The sequence below is a fragment of the Colobus angolensis genome, unplaced genomic scaffold (genome assembly GCF_000951035.1).
Source record: "Colobus angolensis palliatus isolate OR3802 unplaced genomic scaffold, Cang.pa_1.0 Scaffold367, whole genome shotgun sequence".
NCBI lineage: Eukaryota > Metazoa > Chordata > Mammalia > Primates > Cercopithecidae > Colobus > Colobus angolensis.
Genome location: NW_012117010.1, coordinates 1,505,581 through 1,520,669, shown reverse-complemented (window position 1 = coordinate 1,520,669; position 15,089 = coordinate 1,505,581).

Here is a 15,089-nt window from a genome sequence, read left to right as displayed (position 1 = left end):
CCACTAGGAGGCTCCCTCATACCCCTTCTCAGTCAATAGCTGCCAAAAAGGTAAGCATTATTCTAATTTCTACTACAACTATAGATTGGTTTTGCCTGATCTTCTTCACATAAATGGAATCCTACTCTTTGACTTCTTTAATTCAACATTGTGTCTGAAATCTCTTCAGGCTGTTGCTTTGTAGCTGTATAGTATTCCATTGTATGAATATACCACAATTTATTGATCCATTTGAGTGTTGATAGATATTTTGGTTGTTTCCCATTGGACTGGAAACCTTTTTGTGATAAAATATGTGTACCATAAAATGTACCATTTTAACTACTTTAAGTACAGTTCAGTGGCATTAAGTACATTCACATTATAGTTAAACCATTACCACTATCCATCTCCAGAACTTTTTCATACTCTCAAACTGAAATTCTATACACATTGGCAAGAATTTTCTGTTTCCCCTTCCCACTAACCCCTGGCAACTGCCATTTCACTTTATCTAAATGAATTTGTCTATTCTACATACCTTATAAAAGTGTAATAATGCAGTATTTGCCTCTTTGTGACTGGCTTATTTAACTTAGCACGATGTCTTCAAGGTTCATTCACATTGTAACATATGTTAGAATTTTCTTATTTTTAAGCATGAATAATACTCAATACATATGTATATACTGCATTTTGTCTATCTATTCATTGACAGACACTTGGGTTGCTTCTATCTTTTGGCTATTCTGAATGCTGCTGCTATGAATATGGTTGTACAACTATCTGTTGGAGTCCCCACTTTCAATTATTTTGTGCCTATAGCTGTAAAGATCATATAGTAATTTTATGTTTAATTTTTGAGGAACTACACTACTGTTTTCCACAGTGGCTATACCATTTTACAGTCCCACCAGTAATGCACAAAGATTCTGATTTCTTCATATACTTGCCAACATTTGTAATTTTTTGTTTATTTGTTGTTGATACATATATATGGTCATCTTAATGGGTGTGAGGTGGTATCTTATTATAGTTTTAATTTGCATTACCCTAATTACCTCTGATGTTGAGCATCTTTTCATGTGTTTATTGGCCATTCCTATATAATATCTTCTTTGAAGAAATATCTCCTCAGGTCTTTTGCCAATATTTTCATTGGGTTGTTTGGTGGTTGTTGTTGCTGAGGCTGGAAACTTTTTACCTCTGTTTTTCTGCAAGGGTAGAATTCTTCTTTACTTTTGCTTGTTTTTGTACTTGATATGGTTTGGCTGTATCCCCACCCAAATCTCAAATTGTAGCTCCCATAATTCCCATGTGTTGTGGGAGCGACCCAGTGGGAGATAACTGAATCATGAAGGCGGGTCTTTCCTGTGCTGTTCTTGTAATAGTGAATAAGTCTCAGAGGTCTGATGGTTTTACAAAGAGGAGTTCTTCTGCAAATGTTATGCCTAGACCGTTTATTCCCTGAAGAAGACCACCAGAGTCCAGAGTCAAAGCCAAGCGGCAAAGATCTTTACTGCAAGTTCGAACTTGGTCCCTCCATTCCACAACATACAAGAGGGCCCGGAACGAGGCATGTGCTCGCTTCTTATAGCCCGATGTAAACAGCATATGTAAAGTTACAGAGAAACAAGGGAATTCTTCTGGTTACAGCATTACAATTGGTTAACATTTTGAATTATACATTTAGCCATTTCCCATTGGTTTCCGTGCTCTTAGTACAAACGGTTGTAACCTTATCGGGGGACTCTCCAGGTGGTGTTTGTACTGGGCCCTGGAAATTGTGATGTATGGAAGAATGTTTGTACTGGGCCCTGGAAGTTTGGAATGTTTACACTGGGCCCTGGAAGTTTGGAATGTTTACACTGGGCCCTGGAAGTTTGGAATATTTACACTGGGCCCTGGAAGTTTGGAATGTTTACACTGGGCCCTGGAAATTTGGAATGTTTACACTGGGCCCTGGAAGTTTGGAATATTTACACTGGGCCCTGGAAGTTGTGATGTATGGAGGAATGTGTTTGTGTTGGGCCCAGGAAGCTGAGAAGTGTGTCTGGCTTCTTTCACACATGCTCTCTCTCTTGTCTGCTGCCATGTAAGATGTGACTTTGCTCCTACTTTGCCTTCCACCATGATAGTGAGGCCTCCTCAGCAATGTGGAACTGTGAGTCCATTAAATCTCTTTTTCTTCATAAATTATCCAGTCTCTAGTATGTCTTTATCAGTAGCATGAAAACAAACTAATACAGTATGCTGTCCATATACTTCTGTATGTTTCTTCTCATTTTTCATCTCTAAAAGTAGTTTTCTTATGTTAAACACAGAAATGCACTTTTGTGATTTCTTTTTATGTATTACAAATTATTGTTACATGTTTAAAGTAGATGAACAGCTTCAGATTTTATACTGACAAAAATGAGTTGAATCAGAATTCTCATCCCCCCACCTCCCAGCTCCATATAATTCTTGAGGGCTTTGGGAAATAAATTTGTAATCATGTAATTCTTTAGGGTGCTCACTTTTAAAAATATTTGCATAACTAAAGACTAAAGGAATAAACATTCAATACATGAAGGTGAATACTTTTAAATGAGCATCCTCTAATAGTTCCAGAGAAATCAGTAAATGAGACAGCACAGTGCATCTAGCAGAGATGTCCAGATGGACAGGTGGGGAGTGGTCAGAGATAAAGCACACCTGTCTCCCAAATAGTCAGAGTATTGTACTATTTCACAGAGAACCAATGAGCTTAAGGTAGCATTCGTCAACCTTGATATTATTGATATTTTGGTTTATTGATATATCTTTGCTGTGAGGGGCTATTCTGTGTATTGTAGGAGGTTTAGCAACATCTCTAGTCTTGATCCACTAGTTTCCAGTAGCACCCTCACCCCTGCAAGTCATAACAATCAAATAATGTCTCTAGATTTTGCCAGTGTGCCCCAGGGATTAAAAATTTTATCTTATTCAACTATTGGTTCAGTGCTGTGAGTGTTAGTTTAGAATGTGATGTATTACTTAAAGTGATCCCGTAGTTTCCATGGCCAGTATCATACCTCACTGGGGTCATAATAAAATGTAGGATATATTGTATTTAAAACACACAGACCTGTGTTTGGATGCTAGATGGCACTGTAACTTTACTCAACCATGTTCCCCTTCAGTGTCTTTTTCCTGTAATTAATGAAAAAGGAATAGTAACCGTCTGTGACCACTCTGTAAACACATGGTGAAAGTAAGTTCAGATCAATGGAAAGACCTAGGGAAAACATTTGGGCAAATCATATAAGATGTTCTTATCTAAAGGATATAGAAGGAAGTCAGTATGATGAGGATACAAGGCAGATAAACATCATCCAGGGTAGAAGAAGAGCTTCACCCCAGAGGTGGGATGGGAGACAAAGTGGAGTTGGTGGAATTGGTGGTAGGGTGCATATTTCTGGTTGATCATACAGTGAGGAAGTGAGGTAGCACCAAAAATTCATGAGGCCTAAATGTTACTGAAGATATGCCGCTTTATGTATATAAGACTAGGTCACCCTTCAAGTAGCCTTGCCTAAAAACACGCTAGCAACCCTTTTACTTGAGCCAGGTGCTCCCTGTTGATCACAGAATTATTTAATTTATGATATATGTTAAGTTTAAATGAAATTCTTATGATTTATTATCAGCCTCCCTAGACTAACAGAGCCAGGTGGAAGTAGATATAAAAACCCCTAGGTGTGAATCCAGAATGATGAAAATGTACCCAGAAGTCTCTAGGAGTCCTGCTAACAGGTCTTAGACCAGCGTAGGACCTATCCTGCAATTTTATTGCTGAGAGGTTTACTTTGAAGATTAAATGGAATTAGGAGAAACAATATAAGGAAAATTACTGATACACAGGGACTCACTGAAAAAGTAGTGTTTGAGTCAATTTTCTGTTGCTTGTAACAGAATACCTAAAACTTGGTAAATTATAAAGAAAAGAAATTTATTTCTTGCAGTGATGTAGGCTGAGAAGTCCTATGTCAAGAGGTTGCATCTGGTGAGAGCCTTCTTGCTGGTGGGGATTCTCAGAAGAGTCCTGAGGTGGTGCAGGGTATCACTTGGTAAGGAGGCCGAATATGCTAACACACTAGCCTAGGTCTCTCTTTGTCTTCCTTTAAAGCAACAAATTTACCTCCTATTATAATCCTTTAATTCATTAACCCATGAATCCATTCATTCATGAATTGAATGGGTTAATCAATTCATGAAGGCAGAGCCCTCACGATCTAATCACCCCTAAAGGCTCTGACCTTTCAATATGGCCACATTAGGGATTAAATTTCAACATGAGTTTTGGAGGGGACAAATATTCAAACATTGTTATTGGCATCATTTCTGTCATAATTATATTACTATTCTTAAGGTAGCACAGTGTAAACAGTTCATATTGAGGACACTGGTAGAAATGGAGCCCAACTGACTTCTAGCTTTACTTATAGCAATGGATTTATAGAAGATCAGAAATTAGGACTCCTGGTTGCCTCTAGATGAGTATATTCAATATATCATTTCCATTTAACAATCTTCTAGCATCTATCTAGGAAAGAAAGAGTTGGAGTACAAGAAAATCTGGATAGATTTAAGCATCAGAGTAAGATTAAGACTAACAGAAAAGTCCTTTAAACTTTTTCAAAAGACTTTAAAAATATATGTACTGATAAGATTGGTGACTTCATTTTTTGCATATTCCTATGGCAACTAAATGTCTTAAAGTGGGGTTTTGAAAATATTTTGGATAGAACTTGCTTGAGAAACTGAGAAAAAAATCAGTTTTTCTTGACTCAGCATTTTAGTTCTACAATTTGTAAAACTCAAACGATAAATGTTGTATAAATAATCACATCATTTAAAAATGATTACAGCTATAGTTAAAAGTACCGCATGCTTACTTTGCGTAAGCCAAGCTAATTAAAGGGACATGATTTGTTCTTTAGTTAAAACTAAAGTTAAAAGTTTAGTTAAAAGTACTGTGTGTCACGGCCTGAAGAGGGAAGGAGAAGGTTTTCCATAGCACTGGCCCCAGGACAGGGATCCCTTGGGCATGTATCTAAGAGCATTAATATCGTTGGAATAGAACATGTAATTCCTAATTCCTAATCTTCTATACATATTGTCAGATTTGCATGCAGGCAACCTTAGTAAATATTTACTGAGTTAAAATTAAGTATATAATAGTATTTTACCATATTTTTAGTTCCTGGAATAAAGTTTATGCAATCATTGAAATGTTAAAATATCATTCTATTATATGCACCAATGTTTTATTAAATATCAAAGCCAAAATTCTTCATTCTCTGAGAAAAAATAATAAACTTGTAATTCAGATGAATAAATAACTTTTCAGATTTTTTTTTAAAAAAGTACTGTGTGTTTACTTTGTGTAAACTCGGCTAATAAGCAGTAAGCTATGACTTAGAAGTTGCTGATAAATGTTAAAGAAAACCATTTAACTTAATCTTCGTATATCATTTGTACATTTTAAGATATTCTTACTACTTTTCTGTTCATAAATTGGTCACAAACTAAAAATAACGAACTTATAAAATCGGGAAAACTAAGAAATTATGGTATTTCTTAATTCTATTGTGTTAATGAAGTATCTAAATATAAACTAATTTTGTTAAAGTGTAGATAAGATTGATATGATTTGGCAATCTATTTTAAGAACAGGGAAAGAATACTTAAGATTGTCATGAGGAAATTAATTATGAATTTGCCTTTAATGAAATAAAGTAGAGATATGTGAGGTCACTGAATGTTATTTAATGGGTCCCAGGCCAATATAAGCCTATAGAAAAAAACAAGTCATGCGTTAGGAGAGTGAAAAAAAAGAGGTGAAGAAAGCTAAAAAAGAGATGAGGTAGAGTCCCTACATTGGCTGTACACTGCCTATCACTGCCCAAAAATAACGTGTCCAGGCCCAATTTATCTGACATCTCTGTCCTCCTGGCTAAAAACTGTTTTTAAGGCTATTATATATTCTGTGTAATCAAGTGTATGATTTCTTTACTAATTCCCTTTGCTTTAATTTCATGTTTATAAAACCACTATTTCATTATAATCTAGTGTTCGGGGCATTGAGAAAAAAGTGAGAATCATGCTAGTGTGGGCATTTTAATTCTACAAAGAATTATACATTAATAAATTGCCATTGTGATGTTAAGTTACTGGTTGTCGATAATTGTAAAATAATAAATTTTCAGTCATTAATAAATTTTCATACACATTATATCTTATGAGTCTGAGTAACATAGATTTGCCCCTAAAAGATGACCTTTCAGAGTCTGATAGATCAGAGTTCTAATTCTGCTTAGCAGTGATCCAGCCTCTAATGTGTGGTGGATTCACCAAGGCCAATGCCATTTTGTAATGTAATGTCCCCAGCAGCCACCAGCTGACTGCCCTAGATGACAGCCACATCTCCAGCTTCTTTATCAGCATAAGAGCAACATATTAAACCAGCGAGCATATTATTATTATCCTAAATTTTTGATTATCAGATTATCAATTGCAGTTTGGCCCCAAAGACTGCCAGATTCTCTTCCATGCTTCTCTAGTCAGCTCATTCTCCTAATCTCTACCGAAAATATTTCCCATCCTCTTCACTCCCCAGAAAAATCATGCCTCACCCCCATCAATTCACTTTCAGTGAAGATCTTCTCATTTATTTCCAGCAAAAACAGAAGACATCAACAATTTACTCTTTTAGTTTCTCATCACTTAGCCCACAAATTTATTTGTACTAGAAAGTATTTCAGGGGAAGATAACCTATTTTAATCTCAGAGGTGAAAGTCTTTCTACCAGGAATCAGGTTTATCATATATTCTTAGAATATATGATAAATTTCATCCCAATCTATATTCTTAGATATTTCATCCCAATTTATATTCTTAGAGATTTTGTTTCATCGAGTGTGCTGTTTCCCCATCTCTGATAAAGCTGTAATGGGACTCTCCTATTAACATTAAAATATGCTCTCTTTCAATTTAAAAATAATACAAATTAATAAACAAATTAATTAAGCAGCAAATCTGTCAAGTCACCATCCTGTTTCTTTTATTGCCTTCACGGCCATGCTTCTCTCCAAAGAGTTGACCTAATTCGCCATTCCTCTCTGCTTTCTCATCCTCCATTTATGCCTCAGTGCTTTCTTTGGCAACATCTCAATTAAAGGCTCATTTGATAAAGCAAGCTTGTCCAACCCACAGCCACAGGCCACACGCAGCCCAGGATGGCTTCAAACGAGGCCCAACACAAATTTGTAGACGTTCTTAAAACTTACAAGATTTTTTTGCCTTTTTTTTTTTTTTTTTTCAGCTCATCAGGTATCGCTTCTGTTAGTGTATTTCATGAGTGGCCCAAAACAATTCTTCTTCTTCCAATGTGGCCCAGGGAAGGCAGAAGATTGGACACCACTGTCCTAAAGTCATCAGTGAATTTGATGTTGTTCTGTTTAATGGAAAATATATTTTTCATTGTAAGAAATGCATCACCTTTTAAACCACTGGCAAAGCTCTTCTTAAGACATTTTTTCCCTTTGGTCCTGTGACTCTCCATCCTCTTACTCCTTGGCCCCTGTTTTCAGTCTCCTCTGGGAGTTTTCTTTTTCTCCACTAATATTTGGGAGCAAATCAAGAGAATTGGGCTTAAAATCTGAATTATTTGAGATAAATCACTGCCATCAGCAACTGAATAAAGTTAGGGCCATTCCTGAGATGAGAGACACTAAAGGAAGAATTCTCTTAGGAGTGGGAGGAAGAGCTCTTTGCAATGAATTCTGGGCATGTTTATTTTGAGATGCCTGTGAGATATCAAATGGAGAGGATCAATAGGCATGTGGGAAAAGGGATTAGAGTTCAGAAAATAGGAAGGAGATTGCCAGGTACAAAAATTTTCTACTTGTAAATAATGTTTGAAAGCCTAAAGTGAATAATACCACCCAAAGAGTGAGTGCATAGTAAAGAGACGCATAGTAAGTACACTGGAGTGTGTAGTAAGATGGCCTGGTACCAAAGCCCAAGGAATTCCAAAATACAAGAGTTTGTACATGGTATTTAGAGCCTGGAAATTGATACAATAACCTAGGGAAAATGTAAAGATTATAAAGGCATGCAAGCCCGGGATCAAGTACTGGGCTTAGTAAACTTTACAGGTTGAACAAAAAAGGAGGAGCTGGCAAGGAGACTGACAGGGAGTGGCCAATGCTGTGTAAATACATCTTGAGATCATTGCCTCAAGGACAAGAGAAGAAAATCTTTCATTTGTTGAAGGAAGGAAAGAAAGAAGAAAGGGAAGAGAAAAAGAAGGAAGAAAAGACAGAAGAGAGAGTGTGTTGTGCTTTGATTTGTGTCTCTCCTCAAAAAATATGTTGAAGTTAAAATCCCTGCTAGAGTGGGAACAAATCCAATGATGTCCTTACAAGAGATGTTCTTGTAAGAAGAAATAAATTTAGACAGTCACAGAGGGAAGATAGCCACGTGAAAAAGGAGGCAGAAATTAAAGTGATGAAGGTTTTGCTAGTAACCATCAGAAACTAGTAAGACACAAGGTAAGATTCTTCCCTAGAGCCTAAAGAGAAATCCTGGTGCTGCCAACAACTCGATTAAACTTCTAGCCTCCCAAAACTGTGAGAAAATAAATTTCTGTTCTTTTCATCCATCATGTTTGTGGTAATTTGTATGTCAGCATTACAAAACTAATATAGGGAGCGAGGAATCTTGAGATATAATTAAGACATTCTCAAGTCGACATTCATAATGAATCCACAATAATATAAAATTTATCTGTTCCTCTTTTGCAGAGAGGAATATAGACTTTTTACTCAATTTCTTGTATACACTCAGGTATCCTATGTTTTCTAATCATTGACATTGTCCCAAAGACTTTGAAATCTCTTACATTGTGTGAATTTCTTTTATCATACTTCAAGTTCTGGGAGACATGTGCAGAACGTGCAGTTTTGTTACATAGATATACACGTGGCATGGTGGTTTGCTGCACCCATCAACCCGTCACCGACATTAGGTATTTCTCCTAATGCTATCCCTCCCCTAGCCCCCCACACCCTGACAGGCCCTGGTATGTGATGTTCCCCTCCTTATGTCCATGTGTTCTCATTGTTCAACTCCCACTTATGAGTGAGAACATGCGGTGTTTAGTTTTCTGTTCTTGTGACAGTTTGCTGACAAAGATGGTTTCCAGCTTCATCTATGTCCCTGCAAAGGACATGAACTCATCCTTTTTTATGACTGCATAGTATTCCATGGTGTATATGTGCCACATTTTCTTTGTCCAGTCTATTATTGATGGACGTTTGGGTTGGTTCCAAGTATTTGCTATTGTGAACAGTGCCGCAATAAACATACCTGTGCATGTGTCTTTATAGTAGAATGATTTATAATCCTTTGGGTATATACGCAGTAATGGGATTGCTAGGTCAAATGGTATCTCTACTTCTAGATCCTTGAGGAATCACCACACTGTCTTCCACAATGGTTGAACTGATTTACACTCCCACCAACAGTATAAAAGCTTTCCCATTTCTCCACATCCTCTCCAGTATCCATTGTTGCCTGAAATTTTAGTGACCATCATTCTAACTGGCATGAGATGGTATCTCATTGTGGTTTTGATTTGCATCTATCTAATGACTAGTGATGATGAGCATTTTTTCATATGTCTGTTGGCTTCATAAATGTCTTCTTTTGAGAAGTGTCTGTTCATATCCTTTGCCCACTTTTTGATGGGATTGTTCATTTCTTCTTGTAAATTTGTTTAAGTTATTTGTAGATTCTGGATATTAGCCCTTTATCAGATGGATAGATTGCAAAACTTTTCTCCCATTCTATAGGTTGCCTGTTCACTCTGATGATAGTTTCTTTTGCTGGGCAGAAGCTCTTTAGTTTAATTAGATCCCATTTGTCAATTTTGGCTTTTGTTGTCATTGCTTTTGGTGTTTTAGACATGAAGTATTTGCCCATGCCTATGTCCTGAATGGTATTGCCCAGATTTTCTTCTAGGGTTTTTATGGTCCTAGGTCTTAAGTTTAAGTCTTTGATCCATCTTGAGTTAATTTTTGTATAAGGTGTAAGGAAGGGGTCCAGTTTCAGCTTTCTGCATATGGCTAGCCAGTTTTCCCAAGACCGTTTATTAAATAGGGAATCTTTTTCCCATTTCTTGTTTGTGTCAAGTTTGTCGAAGATCAGTTGGTTGTAGATGTGTAGTGTTATTTCTGAGGCCTCTGTTCTGTTCCATTGGTCTAATTTTAAAGCAGAAATTCCTGCTTTGTTTTCTTGAAACAAGACTCATATTTCAAGGTGTACCATGTAAGAAACTCCAGGTAATGAGAGCATGAACAATTTCTGTATTCTCTGGGTACTAAACACATTTTAGTTTCTGTTTGCACATCACTCATGCCATGTTTCACGGACTTTATAAAGACCCATGCTTTTTGAAAGTACCCAAGAAGCATTAAAGTATAACATGATTTTATAGAAAATAGCAACAATTATGGCTTTCTTTGATATTACCTTTCTATTTCCACAGTCAGGAGGAATTGAAATTATGTATAGTTACAGAAATGACTTATTCCAAATATAATTGCTAGTAAAATTTACATCAAGAGCAATAGTCATTTTTAAAAGTATTATGTATTTTTAATTATAAATCAAATATGTGCCCATTAGAGGCAATTTGGAAATCAAGACAAATACGGATACGAAAGTGATGATTATCCATAATTGCTGCTGATAAATAAGCTACCATTAACATTGGAAAGTGTTTCTATTATTATCTATGCATGTAAATTTTAACATGATTTAGGTCATGTTGTATGTCTACTTTGTAGTCCTACTTTTCACTTGAAATATTTCATTCTAATAGATTTTTACAGGAAGAAAAGGTGTTTAAATCATCTTAAATTGTACAATAATAAGCCATGGTTTAGATCTCGTAATTTATTTAACCATTCTCTGTTTTTTTGTCTTTGTTTTTGTTTTTGTTTTTGTTTTTTGAGACAGTCTCTCGCTCTGTTGCCTATGCTGGAGTGCAGTGGTGCAATCTCGGGTCACGGAAACCTCTGCCTCCTAGATTCAAGTGATTCTCCTGCCTCAGCCTCTGGAGTAGCTGGGATTACAGACATAAGCCATCACGCCCGGCTATTTTTTGGTATTTTTAGTAGAGACAGGGTTTTGTCATGTTGGCCAGGCTGGTCTCAAACTCCCTACTTCAAGAGATCCACCTGCCTCGGCCTCCTAAAGTACTGGGATTGCAGGCATGAGTCACCGTGTGTGGCCTTAAACATTCTCTATCGTAGCACTTTCAAGTTTTTACACATCCTTAAAAATGCCATTATAAGCATACATAGATATGTTGGTGCTCATCAGGATACTGTGACCTTCCATTAATTTAGGAAATGCTATTACAAATGGAATTTCTCAGGAGCATGCCATTAAAATGACAATTGAAAATGGCTCTCAGTTTTCTTACTTCGGAGTAACCACTCTGATGAGATGACTAAATAATTTGTGTAGAAGAAGCTATGGATATGTGTATATAATTAAACTGTGAACTTTCATGTCTATTGAGGTATGTTTTTAATTTATTCCCTGAGCAGATTGTTTTGCAAACCATATTGGTTGTTCAATTTGAACATGAATGAATGACTTTGGGCAAATTAATTCACAGTTAATTTCCTATGTGTAAAACAAGTAAGATAATAATTTGGGGGAAAGAGGGCCAATATGAAAAATGGAAAGTACAGATTTATTTTTAAAAAGTTATCACCAATGGCTCATGCTTGTAATTTCAACATTTTAGAAGGCTGAAGTGGGAAGATTGCTTGAGGCCAGGAGTTCGAGATCAGCCTGGGCAACACAGCAAGATCTCATTTCTAAAATTGAGATTGATCTATCTGTCTATCTATCTATCTATCTATCATCTATCTATCTATCTATATCTAGCTATTTAACTAGAGAGAGATATCTCCTATATATATATGAATATGAATACTATTATATAAGATCTATATATGAGATCTCTCTATGTATTTTAAAAATAAAGTTATAATTATTACCATTATAAACAAATAACTGATTCTAACCAATTAAATATTCAGTATCTCCAGTTCTTGCAGATTTTAGCGATTGTCATATTACATTTAAATTGTGTTTCCTGATATTCCCCTCCCCAAATTCCTACATTAATATTGAGAAAGAGCCAATAAAGTATCATTTTTACTTTACAGTTCATAAAATTATATGAAAAAAACCACTGAAGCAGTACTTTGGTGATATTACATATTACATTCTAGGTTTCTGTTAATAACTTGGGTGGAATATTGGAATATGCAACCAATATGACATATCAAATCCATAATCATTTCTGGAAGGTTTGTCAGAGTATATTTTCCTACCAATCTAATAAAGTTGACTATCAAAAGCTAAATTCATAAAATACCATAGACCTGAGTTTCCATTTCCCTGTAAAAATATATTTTAGACCATTTTAGTACTATGTTTTCAATCTTAAATGATGTAATATTTATCTGATCTTTGAAAATTTTATTTAAGATGACAATATTTAACACAAACTAAATGCCATAAGCAATAACTTTCAAAGAAAATTTTAACTGATGCAACTTGATTGACTTAAATGTAAAGAATCTATACACTGGTGCACAGGTATAACATCTTCTGTCTTCAAAGAAAAATTTTATTGAGCAAGAAAGTTTTTTATTTTAATAATAAATATTATATTACTATTACTTTTAAAGATGCTACTCTGCACAAGTTCTGTGTTGTTATAGAAAGGGCTTTAGAAACAAATTTAATAAATAATAACCTCAACTATTCTGATTTAAAATATTTGGACTAAAATTCTGACAGAATTTTAAAGTTATTTTTTAGTACCTTTGTATTTTTTCTTAAAAATAAAAATAAAAAACTTCCGTAGTTTTTATCATCTCTACTATTCTCCCATTGTCTTCTTTCTCTGATATTCTCTAATCTAGTTTCCTATTTTTGACAGCTGATTTTTCACTCTGAAGTTTTTAAACTGAATCTTTTAAACTGAAGGTTGTAATTTTCCATCATTTGATTTGCTTTAATCACCATTGTACATGGCCTACATTAATTCTATCCTTATAGATTTGACCTGTTTATCCTCAGGTGTCATATGAACAAGGTGGTATTTCTGAATGTCCATGAATGGAAAAAAAATTCCACTCAGTTTCTCTTCTCATCTTTCCCACCCTTTATTGTAATTTCCTTTAAGCAAGCAAATCAGGGGCAACCTTTGATCATTTTTCTTTCATCTTACTTGGCTAAAAATTTACCTTTCCCTTCAGGAAATTTCTGTAATTTATCCCTTTCTCCCGGAAGCTATTACTAGACAAATTTCATCCATGTTTTAATGTTACCATTTTGGTTCTTGTAAATTCCTTTCTCATGCTATCCTATCAAAATTCAATGTGGACACAATATCTGTAAAAATATTTTTTCTCATTAAAATAATTATTTAATTCATTTGTCAATCAGTCTTTCAGACTGCATAACTATTGCATTTCTTTTTAATTGTACTCCTGCCATTCATTTTTTTGTAATTAATTTCTTTATTGGTTTCATTTTTCACTCAGCGTGTATCTCACTTACTCTCTTTATAGCTACTTGTCTTCAAATACATTCTAAAATTTAAAAAGGTGGATAAACTTTTCCCGCCAATTTTTGTTTTCAAATAACCAATAATTCACCTAAGTCTGACTAACAATGAACCAGATAATTTTTTAAATCCATGTATTTTTTAGTTACCTTTAAGCAATTTCAATTTTTTTTCAACCTAGTGTGTAGTTTTTAAACCTCTGACATCACACTTTATTCTATGTTCTCTCTTTTTGAACATAAGAATGTGCTTTCTCATAGAAATGATATTTTGAAAGAATGTTTAGCTTCCATAAGGTGGATTCAAAAAAAACTCCTTGTGTCCTATGTAATGCAGCTAAGCAATAGTACTACTATTACTACTGTATCTGTTTATGACATTATTTTTCAGAAAATAATGTCAGTTATTCAGTAAAAAAAACTACATGTTTTTAGTTTCAATCTGTATGCAAGAATCTGTCTCCATTTGTTGTGTTTTGTTGTTGGGACTTCCTTTCCGGTACTGGCTAGGTGACCTTAAACAAGATACTTAACCTCTTTAGACTCAGTGTCCTCATTTGCAAGATGAAGAGCAGAAATAGTACCTATTTAATAGGCTAGTTGTGGAAATAAATGAGGGAGTTCATGTAAAGGGCTAAGCACAGATGCAAGAAGTTTTCTGAAGGCATCTGGGAAAATTCTTCATCATTCTTAAGTGGAAAGAAGTCTACTTCTCCCTCACTGGCCCTGAATAAGAAACTATATAGTGGTTGCTGCTCACGGCCAACTTCTAACCACACAAACTGTTTGAATTTGACTCTGGGGATAAGAGAATGGAGAGATGAAAAGAACCTGGGTTCTCGAAGACGTTGTTCAGCTGCTGAATCAAACCTGAAATCCAACCTAGTTGGGGCATCTTGTTATGTATGTTTATATATTTCATCCAGTTTGAATTGAGGTTTCTGTTTATTTCAAATGAACACTAACAGAGAATTTGGTGAGTTATAGAACTTCTGAGGAGCAGAAGTGCCACAGGCTACAAATGCAGGAGTCAAAGAAAGTTCAAGTCAAATGTGAGCCTCACTGATACCTATATTCCTGCCAAGTCTGTGGATCCCTGGAGGCCAGTGCAGTCAGCTTCACCTCTGGATCTGGCCGTGTTGTTCTCAGGGGGCGTATAATGAAATACTTAAAAAATTAAGAAAAGAATGTAGTAATGTCAGAGGTACTTAAACCAGAGCGACTCCATGTTTGAATAGGGGCTGGGTAAAATAAGGCAAAGACCTACTGGTTTGTATTCACAGGAGGTTAGGCATTCTTAGTTACAGGGTGATATAAAAAGCCGGCACAAGAAAAAAACAAACAACCCCATCAAAAAGTGGGTAAAGGATATGAACAGACATTTCTCAAAAGAAGACATTCATACAGCCAACAGACACATGAAA